Source organism: Epinephelus moara, chromosome 24 (genome assembly GCF_006386435.1).
Source record: "Epinephelus moara isolate mb chromosome 24, YSFRI_EMoa_1.0, whole genome shotgun sequence".
In the NCBI taxonomy this organism is placed as follows: Eukaryota; Metazoa; Chordata; class Actinopteri; order Perciformes; family Serranidae; genus Epinephelus; species Epinephelus moara.
In genome coordinates, this window is record NC_065529.1 from 2,222,634 (window position 1) to 2,243,287 (window position 20,654).

Sequence of the window (20,654 nt, forward strand, 5' to 3'; positions counted from 1 at the left end):
TAAAGTAACTCAATTACTTTAAAAGTACTTCCAACATTACTCCCTGAGAAAAGTAACTCAAGCACTTTTAAAGTACTTTTCAGTATTCTACATTTCCTATTGGGCAATGGACCACAGGGCGCTAAGCCTACATTTTTTTGTCTCCAAAATTAAAGTTATGGACCAATTGCCCTTCACTGAGATCCAATTCTCCCATCACAGCCGTCACTTTGACCTGTAGAAACACAGAACGATCTGCTGCCGTGGACAACTGTATGACAACAACACCCCAGCATTTTTAATATTTCCTCTAGGGATGTTACCACACAGAGTAAAAGGGGGAAATGATGGTGTGAAACAGCAGAGGCACTTTGTCAACCCGCTGAGTTAACGTTACTGTCATTAGCATCAAGCTAGCAAACAATGGTACATCCTCACGGTCGGACATAAAGTAATAACATTAACAAATAGCGGCGGGGCTTTTACTCACCACAACTGCAGAGGCTCCCAGCTTCATTTGAAACAAACTACATTATAGACGGTCCGTTATTTATTAATCCCTCTGTGTGTTTATATATTTACTTTTTATCCGCTCCGTTGTCTTTGTAAAGTTAACATATCGCACCGTCATTTCAAACTCAACACTTGTTTCAAATTAAAAGCCCCTTATAACCTCGGCTGAGAGAATCCCTCCATTTTCTAAATAGGCTTTTATTCTGAAACATTTGTCAGAACTTCCTGTGGAAGATACAGTAGCTTGATAGTTTACGTATGGCGCTTCAAATGTAGCTCCTGCCATCTGCTGACGCTTTTAGGTGACTACAACAACATGTCGGCTGGCACATGAACAGACACAGTGACTCAAATAATAGTGAAAGTAATAAAAATAGGACAAGAATAACCCGATGACATCACACACGCCGTGAAAGACGACCGGGGATAATTGGTGAGTACCAGCGTGTAGCGTGTACCAGGCATAATGCAAGTCCTGAGTCTGAAATATGTCTGTCAGCGAGTCCTACTCCACCTATTTAGACTCCACCGTAGACAACGGCAGCATTTCTCCGACCACGTAGCGAGCCACAAGCTCCGTGGCTTCTTTCAGACTGTTAGGTTTAACGTTATCTCCGTTATTAGAACCAAACGACAGCCGTTGCTGTTTCGGAGCTGAAGGACCAGCGTTCTAAAAGTAACGGAAGTAACTGATGTCTTGTTTGAAAATGTACTTAAGTATTTGATTACTCAAACAGCAAACTAACGCGTTAGGTTACTCGTTACTGCAAAAAGTAATCAAAGTACTCTAACCCAACTCTGGACAAAACCAGCGTACTTCACCTTTGCGCACACAGACAACTGTAGCCTAATTATGCATGCATGACAGGGCCACAGACAACTGTAGCCTAATTATGCATGCATGACAGGGCCGTAGTCACCATATACATCGAGGGGTAACCTAACTAAACACGGTGTGGTTCAGCACAGACATTACAACCACATTAGTAAGAGAAGTTAAGAAGCAGCCAAGCCACTGCTTTAGAGAACTGAACTTTGCCCACAAGTATCGTCGTGCCTTTCATACTCAAACAGAAATGTATACAAAAGTGTGTGCCAGATAATATACATAGAACAAATAAACACACACTAATACTCACTGTATGACATTAACATAAAACAATGAATGCACGTTACTTAACGCTGATTTAAAAAAAAAAAAAAAAAAAAAAAACAGCTCATAGAAAGACTGCGTGCTCTTACTTTGACATACGGAAATTACGTCAGCTGGGTGATCACGTGCTATCTGAAAATGGCCGAGTGATACGAGTGCATTTTCGTTCGGACCGGCGGAAAGTGTGTTTCAAAACTCTGTGTGTGTAAAAAGCAAATCCACACGCGTAGAACTGAGATCCACAAATGTTTTTTACGATTCACAAAAAAAAAAACTGAGTTTACAAATGCCTGTTCGATAGTTGTAAATCTTAGGAAGATATTTACAAATGCTTTTCATTTATTTTCAAATTCATTTAATGTATTCACAGATATTTTTTTTTATTTGTGGAATTTGTTTATGTATTTGCAGATCTGTTTTATACTTGGAAAATATTTTTTTGAGTTTACAAAAAAAAATTAATTTGTGGAAGGTGTTTTATATTTACAGATTACACATTTACACACAGATTGTCAATAAGTTCACACACATTTTTTTTCCCCGTTAAAGGGGTTTTTTTGGGGAGTTTTTCCTTATCCGCTGCGAGGGTCATAAGGACAGAGGGATGTCGTATGCTGTAAAGCCCTGTGAGGCAAATTGTGATTTGTGATATTGGGCTTTATAAATAAAATTGATTGATTGATTGACACATAATTATGAAACAAATCTATCTCCATAAAATTTCTTCAAATTTGGCACAAACTTCCACTTGGATTAAATGATGAACTGATTACAATTTGGTGGTAGAGGGTCAAAGGTCAAGGTCACAGTGACTTTGTCCATTTCATTCTTGTGAACACAATACCTCAAGAACGCCTTGAGGGAATTTCCCCTAATTTGGCACACTTAGACTGAAGAAGAAACTGATTAGAATTTTGTGGTCAAGGTCCAAGGTAAAGGTCACTCTGACCTTAAAAAAACATGTTTTGGCCAAAACTCAAGAATTCATATGCTAATTATGACAAAATTTCACATAAAAGTCTAATAGGATAAAACAATGAAGTGATGACATGTTATATCCAAAAGGTCAATGGTAAACTTTACTGTGACATCATAATGTTCTGCAACACTTTTCTGGCCATTATTCAATGGATTAACTCAGGATCAGAAGTGGAGACATTTGGTCAGATGCTGTATTGGTGACACTAATCTTTGGTGCCCACCTTGAAACTGTACTGATTGATGTCTGTATGTGAAGCATCCATGTTTTCACAGACTTGGGTTTAAACTGTAAGAGAAACTTGACTGGTGCGCAGAGGCATACAACCGCAAGGTGGTAATTCTAGTTTGTGTATAAAGTTATCTTGCTATGCTTCTCTGCAAGACCAACGTTTGTGGCCATGTTCATAATTGTCAGCCAATGCAACCTAGGTCTGGTCTGTCTAACAATAGCACCTTTTACACAGAGATGGTGCTATAGAGCTGCTATAAAGTCCCCTCTTTATGCCTCTTTTGCATTATGACACAGAACCAAACAGCAGCGGCATCATGGTGCTCCAGTGTGTGATTTAAGACAGCATGCCAGCATTGCAAAAGTAAAAGATACATGACAGGCATGACATGTAACACAACAGTGCTGGCCTCTAGTGCGACATATAACATACACGTTAGCAGGGCTTTATAAACAATAACAATGCATAACACAGCAGTAACAATCATTAACCATTCCTGATATGTGGCTGCTGATCTTGTCCTCAGCTCTGAGGGAAATGAGCTCCTGGATCTCATTGTTTGTCCACTTTGTGGACATTTTCAGCCAATGTTCTTCTTTGAGTACTTTTTAACTCTCCCAGCAGTGGTTCTCATGCATAACAAATTGTCAAAACATCACACCCATAATGCCCATGATCCCATCTGTTTATACAGATGTAATTTTAGCACGGTTACTACCTCCGATACTGACTTAAATGTGAGACAACTCTGTCCCCCATTTCATGATGGGTCCATGTCATTGGTCCGACATCCCATTAGTCCGACTGTCCGTGGTGCTGAACGGCTCCCAGCGGGCGTATTTCTACCTTGATGGTGCGCCGCGACCAGCTCTGGGTCAGCTGAGAAAGGCTTGAGGCGAAGCAGGCTCACAGCTTATGTGTTTGTCACTTTCTTTTTCATTTTAACCCACACCATGATCTTTTCCTAACCCTAACCAAGTGGTTTTTGTGCCTAAACCTAACCAAACCTTAACCACAGGGCATCATGATGATTTCGGAACGGACTTCGGAACAATGGGTTTAACATGGTTGGAACAATGGGATGTCGGACCAATGGGCAGTTCCCTTCATGATTGCACCTTTTATACAGAACAGCAAGGCAGCATTACGGCGTGATATTCTCAGTTTGAAGAGGCAGTAGCCCCTTTTACATTACCTCTTCAAATTCACAGCATTATAGTAACAGCACTGAAACATCCTCTGTATAAACAGACACTGGCAGGATGGGATCATGGGCGGCATGGGTGTGATGTTGTAATGGCATGTAATGCCTGGTTCACACTACACACCAATTAACCCCGGTTGTCTGTTCACGACGTGTGATGTCATTGGGTCTTGTCCTATTTTTATTATCATTATTATGTCAGTCACCGTGTAGGTTCATGTCCCAGCCAAAATGTTGTAGTAGCGTAAAAAAGTGCCACCAAATGGCAGGAGCTACATTTGAAGTACCATACGTAAACATGCAAGTCACTGAATCCTCCACAACAAGTTCCTGCAAATGTTTCCCAATAAAAGCCTTTTCAGAAAATGAAGGGATTCTCTCAACTGAAGTTATAAAGGGTATTTAATTTGAAACTGGTACAGAAGTGTTGACTTTGAAATGATGGCGCGATGCATTAAGTTTATCAATGCAAACGGGAGCGGATAAAAATCTTAAATATAAGAACACGGAGGGAATAATAAATTAAAGCTGCAAGCAGCGTTGGGTGGGACCTGGGACTCACGCCGTTTCGGCCTCCAGCTCACGTAGACAGTTAAAGACAAAGGTTGTAGACGATTTCAGACCCCTCTCCACTCTAGCTCACAGCTGACAATTTCTCCACATTTGCTCATGTTACTTTCAGCCCATTTTGGCACTTTTGGGGTTAATTTTTTCATTTTATCAAATTTTTTCACCAGTCCTGACATGTGTGTCAATTTTGGTGAGTTTTTGAGCATGTTTAGGGGGTCAAATTTTGTTTTTTTGCACACCAATGGGGCCCCATGTCATGCAGTAGGTGCCCTTTTTTCCTTTTCGCCCCTGCCCTTCAAACATCCTGAGTCCGTCACTGAGAGGGAGAGAAAAGCTGTGAGAGACCAGGCAGATGGAGATGGCTTTCAAATGTCTCAAACTCCTCCCTGTTATTCCCAAACCGTGGGACCAATCATCAATCTGACCAGCAGAGAGGTACACTTGTCCCGAACGCAGACATACAGGTTTCATGTTTGTGGAGTCAAAAATGCGATCTTGGTCACAAGTTAAAGATGTCTAGCTCACAGCTGACACATTTGATCATGTTACTTTCAGAGGCACTAGCTCACTTCCTGTTGGATTTAGGTCAGGGGTTTCAGCACATGATTTGTAGGTCTTGATGAGACAAAGAAGCCAGTTTTGGTTTGATCTTTCTACGACATTCCTACGGGCCACAGTGGCCATTGTAGTGTGTCTAGGTGGTGCCTAGGAGGTTTTGGGGCACGTCACCTTTAAGAGCCCATAAAATCCAAACCGTTGGAGTAATGACAAAGTTATTCAGATGATCTGTTCAGCAGGGGTTGGCCTGTGATGTGTGCGAGTTTGAAGCTGATATGAAAAACTGTGGGCCATTTTAGTGTGTCTAGGTGGCGCGAAGACATTCAGGTGGTTTTGTGGCACGTCACCTTTAAGAGGCCATAAAATCCAAATCATTCGAGAAATGACAAAGTTATTCGGACGATCTGTTCAGCAGGGGTTGAGCTGTCATGTGTGCAAGTTTGAAGCCGATATGATAAACGGTATAGGAGGAAATATTTTTTGAGAAAGAGAATTTTTGAAAAACGACATGTTACTTTGAAAGGGCAAATAGCTCACTTCCTGTTGGATTTAGATCAGGGGTGTCTGTGCGTGATTTTTAGGTCTTGATGAGACGAACAAGCCAGTTTTGGTTTGATCTTTCTATGACATTCCTACGGGCATGAAATGGATGAAATCAGCTGCCATATAACAGGGATGGTAAATGACTGTTATTGACATGTTAATGCCTTTGTTTTTGTTTGGAAAGCATTGCCGACATAGTTGTGTTACATGTCACGCCCGGCACACCTCTTGATTCTGTGATGCTGCCATGCTGGGCTCTAGTTTCCCGGCGCGGCGCAGGGTGGCGAACCCCGCGCAGAGCTAGTTTCGAGCAGCGCAACCCGAGGCGCGCTCAGTTTGGTAGTTTGGCAGACCGAGGTGCGTTGAGATGGGTGTGGTGGCGCAGCAGGGGGAGGTGTCCACAGATCCAGCTTGGCGCAGTGACAGTTTCGTGCCAAAAGGCTTTGCCGAAGGTGCGCTAAAAGCTCGCCAGCTGAAACCACGTCTACTGTCAGCGCATGCGGAGCGCAGCCGGTGTAAGCCGGAGCTTGGCTGACCGGCAGACAGTGCACACACATCGCCAAAACCTCAAAAGTCAAAAGAAAAGTCAAAAGTCAAAAGAAAAGAAACAGAGTGAGACTGCGAGAGAGAAAGAGAGAGCGCACGCGCACGAGAGAAACGCAACATTGATTTACAATTGTGGTGACCTCCTCCCAGGCTACCTTTGCATCATCAGCCCGTGGAGGTCTGCTCGCAGTTCCGTATATTCTGACACTGCAACCTTGGACCTCTTGGACCAAAACATCAGTTTCCTCCGGGGAAAAGTTTGGCCGTCTGACGCTGCTGCTCTCTTCTGCCATGGCGAACTGAGTAAACTCTCATTACGCCTTCGCGCGGCACATTTAAGGGCGAGGAGAGGGGCTCATTTGATTGGTGTGATGTGTGTAAAACCCACTCCACACCTTCTCTCCTCCCTCTTTCCGACTTGCGCAGGTAGGAGGTGGGAAAGAGAAGTAGCTGCGCCAGCGCGCACGGTGTGCCAAACTTGCAAAATCCACCTGGCCACACCCAGTTGGCGAATCGCAGGTGCACTGCGCCCCCGCCTCGCCCGGTCTGCGAAACTAGAGCCCGCTGTCTAAAATCACACGCTGGAGCGGCATGATGCCACTGTTGTTTGGTGCTGTGTAAATATGCAAAGGCAGCATAAAGAGGGGACGCTGTAGCGGCTCTATAGCGCCATCTCTTTGTAAAAGGGGTTACAGTAACACAAAGCATTGCGTGTCCACTGTGCGTTGGCGTTTTTATTATTTCTTGGGGCACAGTGATAAAAAAAAAAAAAAAAAAGTGCATCATTCGATTAGTTTTCCGTGTCTTTCTTGTCCCAGGCTAAATATTCTCTATCAAAACATACTGAAGGTGTATTGTTGTAGATAGATGGGCACATGCATGTATGTGCATGCATGTGTACAGTAGCACACATGCATGCACATCCCCATTAGTCTCTTCTGCAGATCCTGAATAAAGAAATAAAGAAATGTGTACAGTATCCTCTCGCCCCCACCCCTGCAAAAATAGAGCTCCCCTGACAGCCAAGGCGTAATTCAAACGCTGTCTGAAACAGAGGTGACACCTAAAAGTCCATCTCCAACACTCTCGGGCATAAGAGAATCAGTGCAGCACTGCAAAACCATTTTAAATCAAGACTTTGTTCGACCAGATCATCGCAGAAAATAATTTAGAGAAAATCTGTTCAAACAGTTGAGGAAAACCTCCCTCAGGGCTGCTGATGGATGTTGTTTGTAACTCATTTATTTTCTGCTAACCTCTGGTAGAGGTTCAGAGAAATGCCTTCATACCCACAGAGAATTTGCTTCGATCAGCACAGAGCAAAAACATTTCAGCCTCAGTAAACACTGCGGTCACTTACATTGGGGAGATAACAATAACTGATCATCTGGCGCTCACCTGCAGCCCAGTCCAGATATGATTATGGACTCACTTTATTGTGAGTCAGAAAGCTGTTAAGGGTCTTGTCTGATGGCTGTAGGCTGTATCGACAGTCTTCACTGGTACTAGATCATTGTTCTTTTGACTTGAGGCCGTGAAGCACTATTTGAATGTGTGTGACCACAGCTCAGACGGTGGAGAGCTCAATATCAATATTGATGTTCCTGTCCATGAGTGGAACAGGCAGAGATGCTCACATATCTTGTTTTGTAAGTCCAAGTCAAGACTCAAGTCTCTTCCATATGTGATGAGCTTTCTGTCACCTGCTGCATGCATTCACGTCTGCTTAGAACACTGCATAGCTCTACTGAAGGAAATCAGAGCATGTACAGAATCAGCATTGATTAGGTGTTTGGTTGGCACTTTAGACAGGCTATTGCAACGTAACATGAAAAACACAAAACAAGGAAAGCTTTTCTCTTAAGTTAATAACTGTATTTCCGTCAGGACCACTTAAGTCAAAGAAAACTTTATTTCCATTTGCAATTTAATATTTGGCAGTATTGCTCTGTTCTGGAGCCTCTCTGCTCTTCCATAAGCCTACGTGAAAAGCTGAAGGCAGAGAGAGCACACTTCTCCAACCCTCCACATGCTTTCATGGAAAGCCGAACTCGGAGAGAGCACACCTCTCTGCCCTTTCACGTGCCTATGTGGAAAGCCAAAGGCAGAGAGAGCACACCTTTCTGCCCTTCCACACACCTACATGAAAAGCAGAATGCAGAGAGAGCACACCTCTTCACCCTTCCACGCACCTTTGTGGAAAGTGGCAGGCACAGAGAGCACATCTCTCTGCCCTTCCATTCGATTACATGGAAGTCTAAGGCAGGGAGAGCAGCAGTAAAGACCCCACGGGTACAGAACAGAGCAGCATCAAAGACAGGTAGGAGCTAGGGTGGAGACAGAGAAAGCAGCAATAATAAGCAGGCTAAAGCAGGTTAAACAGAGCACCCTGATTGAGATTTGCCAATTGGTTGCATAGAGAGGAATCATGTAATCCATCAGCTGACTCCCCTCTATCAATCAGCTGATCAGACTGGTTGAGATAAGCTGATGTAGCTTGGATGTGAGCTAAGCTTGACATCGTGGCCTGCTGTGAGCCTGCTATGCTCAATTTTGCTGCGAAAACATGAATAGATTAAAGGAGACCTATTATGCTTTTTGCGGTTTTCCCTCTTCTTTAGTGTGTTATCCCAGATAGCACACATACATCTGGCCGACGTCTGTATCAAGTTTAGATCATTAAGACGTAGCAGGGAGAGCGTTTTCTCATTGCCAATACGTCGCTGAGACGTCTGCCTTTAATCGAAAATGACCACCAGACTAGAAAATGGAGAGAGAGAATAATGGCATTGGTACTGAATAGGGGTGATTATCCATCACAAAATCTAACTGAAGAGTAAAAGAATGAGAGTAGAAGAATAAAAAGCTTAACATGTAAATGGACCTGCATTTTGTATAGCGCCTTTCTAGTCATCTGACCACTCAAAGCGCTTTTTACACTACGAGTCACATTCACCCATTCACACACACATACTCACACACCAATGGAACAGCCATTGGGAGTAATTTGGGTTTCAGTATCTTGCTTAAGGATACTTCGACATGCAGACTGGAGGAGGCCAGGATCGAACTACTGATCTTTCAATTGGTGGATGACCCGCTCTACCTCTGAGCCACAGCCGCCCCACGTTATTTTTATTCACTCCAATTTGTATCAGTATCACAGAATTTGTCACAAACTGAGATGAAACACTGAACAAAAAAATGCATTAAGTGTTAGCAATGGTGCTATAAAAGTCAACATTATGAGCTTATTATGCTAATGAGAACTGGTGGACGCCTTATGCCCCTGAACGGAGTGAAGAGGGCATAAGGCGACCCTTTGAAAAGAATTAAAAAAAAGATCAAGACACACCTTGCCACAGTGCTGTGAGATAGCTGATTATTGTGATCTATAGGGTACCTCAAGGGTTCTCCAAGTTAAATTTAAGACTTTTATAGACCCTTTAATACCACTTACAATGAAATACTGCTGTATGTCTGTAATGTACTTCTAAGATATAGTGTCAAAAATATTAAGAGATATTGTAAAGCTTTTAAGCCCCAGGAAACAATTATTTCTTAAATCTTTATACTCATTCATATTGCCTGGAATAATCTTAACTCAAGCTCTGAGATTGAAATTCTGAAATTTATTGAAAAAAACAAAACCAAAAAAAAAAAACACCACCACCACCCCAGCTAAATTCAAGCCATATGAATCTATCACAGCTAAATTGTCATGAAATTAAAACCCAAAATGGCAAAAAAAAAAAAAAAAACAACCAGAAAGAAAAAAAAAAAAAAAGGTAAACCATCTAGCATAGTTAATGTTTAATGCACATTTATACAGTTAAAGGAGCTATATGTAAGAAATCTAAAGCAAATAGTCGTAAAATCATCCTAATATGTCACAGAGACTAAGGAATAATGTTAATATAACATACTGATCTCACCAACAACAATAGTACAGCCAGAATATTCGCATTAACTAAAAAAAATTACGGTCTGCAAATCATGTTTATGTTTTGAATTAATGTTTTGGCCTGTTGCGCCACCCACCGCCGTCTACCAGTCACGCAGTCAGTAGAGTCTCAGCATCAGTTACAATTACAACTGAGCTACAGTGGCTGACGGTGCGACTAAACCCAAATGATCTTGTTATGATTCCCAAAAATGCCAAGACAAAACTCAAGGCAAAGCGAGGGTCTATATAGGAGATGCTTGTGAATGGTGGAGACGGTTGACGCAGCGACGCGGCCCTGCCACATCAGCCGCCCATGGGCAAACAAATCACCCCCAATTTCCACCAAATGCGTGTTGGTTGCGTCTGTGCTCCAGCACGGCAGTGGAGCTGATAGGATTCAGTTCTAGTCAATGTGTGTGTTTCCACCGGCTGTGGCTGTGCTGCGTTCCGGCTCTGTCTCTGCTGCGGCACTGCGGAGCCCTCCACAACAGATACGCAGGACTTCTTTTTTTGCCAGACGCCGGAGCACAACGCAGCAATTCAGCACAGAGCAGCAACCTCGAATCTGTAGGGGAGGGGGGGGCGGACACGACTCGTGGCAGTGTTTTGAATTTGAGTGCAGTAACCGTTTTGGCCACATTCTTACATGCAGCGCCTTTAAGTGCAAAAAATGTACTTTTCAAAATTAGGCTATTAAAAAAATGTAATAAATTAATATGATTCTCTTCTTTCAGTGATCATTCTTTTAACAAACATCATTCCTAATTTAAATATTCCTTCATTTTTATATTTTCTACGCTTTAAATGCCAGGTATTTGCCTTGATGCCAAAATTCATGCGATGATCATGAACACAGCAAAAACTATCAAAAAATAAAAAAGTTAAGAGGGCAGAAAAAGCACCTAACCATGCTAATGTTGTGGCTGAATAGTGTGTCTAAACATTTTGTAAATTGTACTGTCATTAAAGACCTTGCATATCTTGAGACTTACCGGTTTTGCTCTCTGCCACGTGCTCTCATGGCATGGTTTCCTCCCCTGTCTCTGGCACCTATTAACAATTTTGACACCGCCTTTTCAGCATCCTTCCTTGTAATTTCTTTAGTGAGGGAATTTTTTTTCTCCAAACTGCCTGTAAGTAACATCCAGAAAGAGCATAAGAGTGAGATAAAATTCCACATTTGAGCCCTTGCAATAAAGAAGGAGTTGCAGTATCTCCATTTGGACATTTTTTCAGAAGATAGATTTCATTTGAGAGGTGATCATAGACCTCTAAGAGTTAAACATGGGAACAGTAATGACATTTTTAGTGACTTTTATCTTTCTAAATCCAGGAGCAGGGACATTGGCTCCAGGCTGCCCCTCACCTGGAGCCAGCAAGAGAGGAAGACGAGGAGGAGGGAGATGTGGAACATTAATCATAAAGCATATTATTTAGGTGTCACATATGGTGAAATAAATATTTTTTAAAAAATGTCTGTCATTCCTCTGTCATGGTATAGTTATGGCACGAAAATAGAGCCCTAAGGCACTGATGAATATCATCCCTCTCCAGTCTCACATTACAAGTGTGATCCTATTGCATGGGTGGTTTAGGACATGATTGCACAAAAATGACATCACATTGAGTATTGCATTCAACATCTGTTGACAAATAACTGTTGGTTGCAGCTCTAATCCCATGGAAAGTAAACATACGGTACACAACTTCAAACAAATGAAGCCCTCGGAATTCTAGCTTCCCATGGCGGCACTGTCCATCAGGAAGCCCATCATCCTCCTTGTTGCCTCATCAACAGTAACAACATCAACAATATCAACTACCACAGCAACCTAAGGGAACACAATGGATTAATGAAACTAGTAGACATCCCAGAAATTATAACTTAAGCAAAAAGCATGTTGCATGTTGGTCTTCATTTTGATATTCTAAGAAGTCTCTCAAATACAGTTAAGCAGAAGTTAAACCTGCCTCCTTGGAGAGTTAATTTAGGCCTAAATTTAGTCCTATACTGGCTCTTATCCTTCCTCTTGCATCGGCTTAGAACAGGCTAATCTAGAACAGGCTTAATCAATGACTATTTTAAAATATGTCTGTGCAAGTTTGGATTTAGAGCAGAACTTGGTATGGTGGCCCTTTATTCCTCCAGAAAGCCTCCAGCTTTACTTTTTCCAGCAGCAAAATGCTACTTGCTACCATGCTACCTCCAGCAGCAACATGCTACCCTGCTCTCAGCAGCTGTCTCTCAGCACACAGCAGCTCAATCCCCTGGTCCAGCCCCGGCTCTCTACTCCGGCTTTCAGCAGGACACTGGGCGTTATGATACAGGGCTTGAAATTAACTTTTTTACATGGCAGCGCTGGTGTTCCTAACTTCAAAAAACAAACTTGTGAATGAGACATTCGACTCGGGGGGGGGGATAAAATAGTCGCACCAGAAGAATTATTTACGCTCGCACCAGTGCTCCCAATTATATTTTGAGGTCGCACAGATGAAATATTGGTCGCATATGCAACCAAATCGGTCGCAATTTCGAGCCCTGTGATATTATCTATATTGCTAACGCATATGTTGCAGTATGTTAGTTTGTGGCATAGATATATATACGTAGATGCCGCATTCAACGGTGCTCCTCATTGGAGCGATAGGTCAACGCGGCTGCCATCTTGCCCAGGTGGAGCCGCGCTGCCTAATGCATGTATGTCTGTTGAGGCAGGAGATTATTTATGATTAAAATCATCATTACTCGCTGAATTTTCAACCGATTTTCATGCCGTTTGGTTTGTTACAATCGTCATACATGTAGTTATGATACAGGATACTTGGTTAAATAAAAAATGCAGCTTTTCATACCAAAATATTTGATCTTATGTAGATAAAGTAACAGTAATAGTTCTACAACACTTTTAAACTAAACTTTCCCCATGTAATAAATATTCTTTTTTCTTACTAGATGTACAATACCCACCATGATGTCATTTAATTATTAATTTTGATTATAAATGTTTATTCACATTTCACACAATGTGCAAAAAACAGTGTATCAGCAGGATTGTGCCGAGCTGCAATGTAGTTACACATTCTGATTAACAAATGTTGGTTTTGTACAAGTGAAAATAAATGACTCAGAGCTGCATGTTTACACAAAATTTTGCTTTAATCTCATATGTATAACACCGCAGTGCTCATGGGAGCCTGGACACAGAACTGTTTACATTATTAGGTCATATTTACAAAAAATACAGTGTACAGTAGCTAGTATTATTTTTAGGAGTCTGCCCAGTCCTGTCGAAGTCCTCAGGTCTGAAGTGACAGCTGCAGATGACTGAGGAGTCACTCGGGACAAAGTCCTTTCTCCTCACTGCTGCTACCCATGCCCGTCTCCTATCTGTGTTTTTTGGGAAACTACACACAAAATAAGTGTGTCAGAAAAACGCAGTTCCACATAATTTGTAGTTACAATTCAGGCCACAAGTTAACTACTAACGTTATACTGCGTTATGTCACGTTGGTGCCATGAAACAGATAGTTGACAATTTGGAATAACACATACACCGACATAGCTGTTTGACAAAGCATCATAATTTTATAAGTAATATTATATAAATGTTAACCTTTTTTCTTTAAGTTGTGTGACATAGCGTTAGCTTAATTTGGCATTAGGACCAGATCAGGACAGTTACTTTACTTGATTAGCTTAAAAGAAGGATCACTTTTTGAGATATATATCTCATTAAACATGTTCGTAACAGTAAAATATTGTAAAACAACTTCTTACCTGTGGAATGTTATTCCCTTCTGCTTGGTTTTAACACTTCTTTCGTTCGTACACCCAAATGCAGAGCAAAAATGTGGCATTTTTGCCGAGTCTGACACGGGTCTGAACCGGTCAGAGCACCTAGGTAAGATGGCGGCGGTATTGACGCATCCCACAAGCCAGGGTGCGGCATCTATGTATATATCTATGAGTTTGTGGTGTTGTGTGTGCATATAGCCTTAGAAGTCATACTCACTGCGGCATAAAAAGCATTATTAGAACGTTTTTGCTAACTTGCTAGCGGAACCACCCGTTCGCGGGTAATAGCGAGCTTGGCCAATCACAGGCCCCGCTGTTACACGTTTGGATTGTGGATGATGTAGTACTTCTTGTGAGCACATGATGAAGTGAAAATCGGTGCCTGGAATTTGGGCCAGATGGCTCCCGACCTCGTCCTCACCTTCTCTTCAAATCGTCCTCCGTGTCAGTTTAGTATCTTAGGTTCGGTTGGCTGGTACTCAGAGAAACACTGGAGACCAATAGAATCTGGTACAATCGAGTTTAGTGTGTTCACAAGCTTCAACACATACAACTCATGAGTCAGGCTCCGGAGCAAGACTGAAGTTTTCACTTTCTGAGCTCTCCCTTTTATGCTGGTGAAGATTCGAGAGAATCTCCACCCTCTTCCTTTTAGCCCTTCCTACCTGAGCCCAAACCTATTGGTGGCAGGCCTATTTGCCTTTGTCCAGACATGTCCAATCATGCCCGGACATGTCTTAATGGTGTAATCTTTTTCCCTCGGCTTGGAAATCCCCAAACTCTCCCACCATTAGGTTTGAACTCGGTTTCACGCTATTTTTAAAAAACATATGGAACTTGGGGACTATTTCTATAAGGTCCCCTGTGCCTTCATGCAATATAAAACTTTAGAGTGTGTGTGTGTCTATTATTACACTTCCAGGCAGTACATGGTATGGTATGTGTGTGTGTTCTCAATATATGAATACGTAAACGTGTAAAGGTGTTTTGCCATACATAGATACATAAAAAAACATTATTACATGAACTCCATACTTGGATACATGAAAAACATTATTATATGAACTTCAACCTTAATCAACTTATGCAATATAAAATATTTACCTGATTAATGATTAAATCTTACACTACACACATCACGAATTAATCATTGTACTTAAACTTACATTTTAAGACAAAATGTTGATAAGAACTTATATAGTTGGATACCATCATCTGACAGTCGTGTAGCTCTAGTGAGTCTACACTGGCAGGTTAGGACATTATAACCAATGTTAAACTCACTTGAATCCTAGCATGTTAGCTAACGAATATTTAGCCACCTAGCTCAGTTAACGTCACTGACGGAAAAAGTAGATGAACAAACTTTTAGGTTAACACAGTGCTATTTTCAGTTCCGTATTGCTGTTTGCTAGCTATTCAGGACTTACCTTACCTTCAGTGCACTTTAAGCGCAATCCAAAACTCTTCTTTTTTTATTCTACTTCTTTAAAAATCTGCACTCTTCAATGGTGGTAATGAAGCTTAAGAAAATTCGCGCGCAAGAGCAAAACGAGGTGGCATAGACGTTTTGTTAGTTATCATGAGATCTCGTGGTGTGACCTTCTCTCAATTCTATTATGTCCCGACACTAAATTAGTGATTTATAACAAAGTCCTTATATAGGCAATATAGAACGTCTCTGTTTATAAGCAATGCTGACCCTTTTAAAGAGCAGATATAATATATCTACGGCTGTGGTTGAGGTTGTGCAAAAATAGTGCATTTTTTAAAAATTTAGATTACATTAAAGTGGCTTAAACTTAGCCTACCAGTCAAAACATTTTGATGATGCCCTAAGTGTCAAAAATACAGCAATACATACACATACATATTATTTTCCCTGAAGCAATTTAATTTACTGCTTGTTTCAATCTGAGAATATAGCCCACGTGAGACCCATCCAGTACCCATGTGTGCCGTCCAAGTGGGATGCCCATCTCTTGCCCATGTATATTCTTCTAGGATGCCCACGTGAGGCCCAACACCAACCCACTTAAAAGCCCACTCTGAGCCCATGCCCAGTTAAAGCCCATGTGACCCAAGTAAATCCCATGTGGGCCCCACTTGGACGTGTTGGCTGGGCTATATTAATATTCATATGCTTTGCTTAGTGGTAGAGCAGGCACCCCATGTACAAGGCTGTTGCCGCAGCGGCCCGGGTTCGACTCCAGCCTGTGGCCCTTTGCTGCATGTCACTCCCCCTCTCTCTCCCCCCCTCACACTTGTCTGTCCTATCCATTAAAGGCTGAAAATGCCCCCAAAAAATATCTTAAAAAAAAAAAAAAACTACAATCTTTATTCATTTAGGTCAGACCTTTCAAACAACAACTATTTCACCATCCAATGTGAGAAATCAATGCTAACATTCAAAAATAGCTAACTGTTACCCCATTTCGTGTGTCAGTGTGCACAATGAAGAGACAAAAGTCAATTTAAGAAACTTTATTTTCAAATATCAAGGTCTGGTGGGGACCTGTGCTAAGTGGAGGACAATTTAGACAGCAAAACTTTTGAAAAATTGACCCTTATTTTATAATTTTCTGCTTTGTTTTTAAGAAGAACAGGTAATAACCCATCTAATAATCAAAGATACACTTTCTATGAGATTTTTTATTTTTTGTCTGCCATGCTTGACGCAACCCCGTTACCAATACTCAGGACCCTGGAAAACGTGTATTTTAAAATATGTAAGGGATAATGCCCGACGAGGTGTCCATTATCAGAAATGAATGGACGACGCGGAGGTGTGAACCGTCCGACGCGAAGTCCATTCATTTCTGATAATGGACACCTCGAAGGGCATTATCCCGCTTATACCATGGTCACTTACCTAAGAAATGAATATTAAATAAATTATTTATGCTTTAATGTGTTTTACAGTTAAAATCATGAGTTTTTCACAAGCCACAGCTGAGCGGACTATTTAATCTCTGTAGTTCACAGGCGTTGCCATGGAAACCCGCTGTGGCCACAGCGTAGAGATCATAGGACTCTGATCAGTGAAGGGAAGTCAATCAATCAATCAATTTTATTTATAAAGCCCAATATCACAAATCACAATTTGCCTCACAGGGCTTTACAGCATACGACATCCTTCTGTCCTTATGACCCTCGCAGCGGATAAGATATAACTAAGTTATAGTTCTGGCTACTGTGGTACAATATGTTGAAAGTATGTATTAATATCTGGCAGTATACATGTGTGACAATAGTCATATGTGTATAATAACAGTAGAAGTATGACTAATGACTAATGATGGCAGCAGCAGCAGCAGGAGGCATCTGGCAGGACCACGGCAGCAGCACAACCACACACGTCACGCTGTCCAGGCACCGCTGCAATAAGAGATAATGGCTAAACGTTACGTGATATTATTCAGAAGATGATTATTTCAGAAAGCCAGTGCACTTCTTACCGCTTGTGTGTGACAGACTCTGGTGGTCAGAGAATGATGTGCAAAAAAAAAACTTGAGATATTACTTTCATGATTCACTGGCGTTCATTTATAGGCCCAAGAAAATTTGTTTCAAATAATCAACATCCAAATAGTAGTCAAAATCGTTTTTAATTGCAACAAATAATTCATAAGCGTATAGTAGTCGAGATTAAATCATATAAACACATTAACAAATTAACGATTGTTTCCTATTTAAAATTAAATGCTACATTACCATTAATTTGAAGTGAAATTTGAAAGTGATATGGGTATGTCCATCATAGTGGCATTTGAAGGACGGCGATAGACAGATTGAGTACTGCTTGTTGGGACATTTGGAGACAACAAGATGTTGCTCCAGTCTCGTCTCTCCTGCGCTGACGGAGCCCAATAAGCCTGCAGGCTGCTCTCACACCGATGTCCCGTGACGGTCATGATCTGACGAGTTTCCAGGCCGGTGTCAGAGAGCCGACCTACAGCTGTGCTCCGGAGGCTGTGATTGGTGTAGACCCGCGACTCCTTGTGCCGTTTCTCCCTTTTCTTTTCATTCTCTAACCTCTCTTCTTCTGCATCCCAGTTATCAAAATGATCAGATTCACGAAATAAATTAAATGAAACGATAAAATCACTCATGATGCCCGTTGTAATCCGTTGCCTCTGCTCTGAGTCTCCGTTGCTATGGTTACAAACTAGCAGTTGAGCAAGCGCAATAATTTAGAACCTGTCATCAGGCTATTTGACCGGAACTTCTTTATAGGTGTCCTACAACACTTTTTAACGGACACCCTGCAGCCAGTCAGAATCGAGTATTCACCCAGACCATGGTATAATGTTGGTTAAATACTTTACCAATACATATAAAATAGTCACACTTACATCGTTTACTCATTCAGTTTCAGATAATACTTGACTTAAATTAATTTAAGCAACTTTTAAGATGTCATACATTATTTTTTAATCATTTTAGTATTTATTTTAAAATATTTTCTAAAATACATTCTGCATATAATCACTCATACTATTACAAAGACAATATGTTACACCCTTAAGAGCCGGGAAAATCATTTAAGATTTTTTTAAAGAAAATGATATGGTAACAGGGTTGAAATTACAGTAGTGGGGTTGCACAAAGTAACAGGGTTGAATGAGTACATTATTTTGATTGTAGATAATGACATACATTTTATGAATAAATACTCAGAACCCCAGGATTGTTGTTTAATATGTTTTTATATATCTTTTCGATAAAGGATCAACAGGATGAGTTGGAATGCCATAAAGTAAACACACACCACGCTCAGTGGTGCCGTAGAACTCTGAACAAATCAATTTAAACTTTAAAAAATGTCTATTATAGGCTTGTCATGATACCAGAATTTCAATAGTCAATACCAATAAAAGTGAATTTCCACGATTCTCAATACTCATTCGATACCACGATAAAAATAAAAAAACAGAACTCGTGTATTTCTAAATTCACTACTTCATTAAAACTGTTTTCCACTGCTTCATATGAATTTGAGTCATATTTTCTGTGCCTTTCAAACACTTACGTGATTTTTGGCTGTATTGTTGTCGGACTCTCCTGGTCAACATGATCCCCAGACTGATACTGTAAAAGAAAAATAAAGTTTCAGTTCAAATAACATAAGCTCAGAGACTGTAAGAAAGCAGCTCATAACGTTATGCATGTAAATCAATAGAATAGATTGAATTTACGAATATGGTGACAGACAATTAGTCCGATAATAATTGCTTGAAACGCAACGTTAAGTAACGTTAAAGACAGTATCGTTAATGTCACATAACGTTAGCCATCTGTTACAGGATAAGTTATAATGTAAGGTAGTGAGTACTAGTAGCCGCTGGGGCTGCACGATATTGGAAAAAACTGACATTGCGATTTTTTTTTTTTTTTTTCCAATATATATTGCGCTATTAAAAATACAAGAATTTTCACCAGATGACTTAAAGTAAGAAAATTAAAAAATAGTGGCGGGGCTTTCACTCACCACAACTGCACAGGCTACCAGCTTCATGTGAAACAGACTACATTATAAAAGGGCCGTTATTTATTAATCCCTCTGTGTTTTTATATATTTACTTTTTATCCGCTCCCGTTGCCTTGATAAAGTTAGTGCATCGCACCGTCATTTCAAACTCAACACTTCCTGAATTTGTTTCAAATTAAAAGCCCCTTATAACCTCATCTGAGCGAATCCCTCCATTTTCTAAATAGGCTTTTATTGTGAAACATTTGTCTGAACTTCCTGTGGAGGATTCAGTGACTTGTATGTTTGTGTAAGGTACTTCAAATGTAGCTCCTGCCATCTGTTGGCGCTTTTTAGGTGACTACAACAACATTTTGGCTGGCACATGAACAGACACAGTGACTGAAATAATAGTAAAAGTAATAAAAATAGGACAAGACTAACCTGATGACATCACACATGTCGTGAAAGACGACCGGGGGATAATTGGTGTGTACCACCATGTAGTGTGTCATGTCTGTCGGCCAAGTCACGGCACGATTTTATGACTCCACAATCGTGTAATGTGACATAGTGACTTTCAGAACGGGCAGAAAAGTCGTGTAGTGTGTAACAGGCATAAATCCTCCTTTACAGTTTCTCCCTCTTGCATGTCGCTCATTCTCAGTGTGTGACTGCAGTGTGTGCATAAGAGGGGGAAGGGCTGCTGAGTGAGAGAGAGAGAGAGACAGCAAGAGAGAGGCGAGCGGAGCAATGAGCGGAGCTTCAGAGCTGCTTTTCTGAAGCAAAACAAAAGTTTACATGTTCTAAAAAAAAGAGAAAACATCGCATGTCCTGTGATGTGACTATCGCACATGAGCACATGGCAATGGCGATGTTCAAACGATATATCGTGCAGCCCTAGTAGCCGCCCCTAAAAACGTAGTAAGCTGGCTCTCAAACCCAAATAATGTAACGTATATTTCAGGGGTCCGTTTCACAAAGCAGGTTTAGTGAAAACTCAGAGTCTGTTAACACTGAAATGAGGGAAACTCTGAGTTTTCCGTTTCAAAAAGGGAGGTAACTCAAACCAGAGAAAGAGGGGTAACTCTAGCCTGTTTCAGAGAGAGAGGTAACTTAAGCTCTCAGTCAGTTACCGTAGTAACAGACTCTATGAACCTAACCT

At 41.1% G+C, this 20,654-nt stretch overlaps 1 protein-coding gene and 1 long non-coding RNA gene across 4 annotated transcripts in view; one reads left to right on the forward strand and one right to left on the reverse strand.

Annotated features, from left to right (window-relative positions):
- The window catches only part of LOC126386423 (IQ motif and SEC7 domain-containing protein 1-like), a 240,635-nt gene that overhangs the window by 181,383 nt on the left and 38,598 nt on the right, over positions 1–20,654 (forward strand). The window lies entirely within an intron of this gene.
- LOC126386456 (uncharacterized) overlaps positions 16,921–20,654 on the reverse strand; it is an 18,805-nt gene continuing 15,071 nt past the window's right edge. Inside the window, exons 3-4 of the long non-coding RNA XR_007569509.1 lie at positions 19,052–19,110; positions 16,921–17,397 (exon numbers count right to left, since the gene is read on the reverse strand). This is a non-coding gene — a long non-coding RNA (uncharacterized LOC126386456). The remainder of the gene's footprint in view (positions 17,398–19,051; positions 19,111–20,654) is intronic.